Source organism: Echinops telfairi, unplaced genomic scaffold (genome assembly GCF_000313985.2).
Source record: "Echinops telfairi isolate 266 unplaced genomic scaffold, ASM31398v2 ScPeMD7_2;HRSCAF=8, whole genome shotgun sequence".
Classification (NCBI taxonomy): Eukaryota; Metazoa; Chordata; class Mammalia; order Afrosoricida; family Tenrecidae; genus Echinops; species Echinops telfairi.
In genome coordinates, this window is record NW_022103898.1 from 6,231,153 (window position 1) to 6,232,514 (window position 1,362).

The 1,362-nt window shown below is 53.0% G+C and overlaps 1 protein-coding gene across 1 annotated transcript in view; it reads right to left on the reverse strand.

Moving 5' to 3' along the window:
- PARVB (parvin beta) overlaps positions 1–1,362 on the reverse strand; it is a 99,984-nt gene that overhangs the window by 11,577 nt on the left and 87,045 nt on the right. The window lies entirely within an intron of this gene.

Consider the following 1,362-nt stretch of genomic DNA (forward strand, 5'->3'; position numbering starts at 1 on the left):
GAGATAGATAGATAGATGTTGATCAGTTTACAGACAAGAAAGAGAGAAAGCTAGGTAGAAAGAGGGATGGATGGATGGATGGATGGAAGATGGGTGGGTGGATGGATGGATGGATGGATGGATGGATGGATGGATGATGGCTGGATGGATGGATGGAAGAATGGATGGATGGATGATGGCTGGATGGGTGGCTGGTTGGCAAGAAAGAGAACGAGAAAGCTAGAGAGAAGGATGGATGGACAGATGGACAGACAGGCAGGCAGGTAGATAGATTGACAGAACATCAGATGCGGGATGAGGCAGAACCAAACACACGCATATACACCCACACAAAGATGCCTATTTAGCAAAAAGAACAAAATTGCAAAACAGCTGCAAAGTCTGAGTCACGTGTCGTGTGTGTGTGTGTGCGCGTGCGCGCGCATGTATGTAGACAATCTGGGAAAATACACAAGCAGCAGGCAGTCACCTTCCAAGAGCAGCGGAGGGGGAAAGGGGAGAGGAGAAGGTGAAGGGGTAATGTTTCCTTTCTGCTCACTGTACTTCACAGGGCCCTCCGTGCAGCGTGAGTAACCTGCTAAAATAAGCCCTGCTTGCAAACCGCAGGAAGTCTGGGCCTGAGCAGAGCAGGAGCCCTAGGCTGCAGCTCCCCCACCCCTACCCCAGGGCAGGAGGAGGATGGGTGATAGGTATTTGTTGTGCTTATCTGCATTTTCAGACCTTTCCTGTTTGAGTTTTTTCTACTCCAAAATATTTTTAGTCCCCTCTGTGGCACAAGGACACCCCGTTGAAAGGATGGAAGGAAGGTGTATCCGCTGTCCAGTCATCTGTGGGTGGACACTTGGACTACTTGGGCCTTTGGGTGATTGTGAAGTATCACCATGCACAGTGACCCTATTGTGTTTAGCAGGGAAAACCTAGAAGCCCCTGACCACTTGATGGCCCAGGAACAGGGAACAGTGCCCACACCAGCAGCTGGGCCACCTGGAAAGGGTAGTGAGGCAGGGCAGGACCACAGGAACAATGGGCATGGGAAAGGGAAGGAGTCCCAGCACTCGGGATGCTGGGCTGTGCTCCTGAGACCCCTCAGAGCCCCTCAGAATGAGCCAGGCAGGAGCAGGGCAAACCGACCCTGCTCCCTGGGTGGGCATACTCACTCCCTCACCTCGTTACAGCTCACTGTCCCCAGCCCCTGTGAAAGGGCGCCATGCTGGGTGAAGGAAAGGGTCAGAGAAAGAGGAAGGTCCTCCAGGAGATGGATGGGTGCAGTGGCTGCACCCATGGGTTACATACATAAGAACATCTGTGAGGGTGGCACAGGACAGGGCCCAGGACATTATAGAGAGCCTGGCCCCATGATGA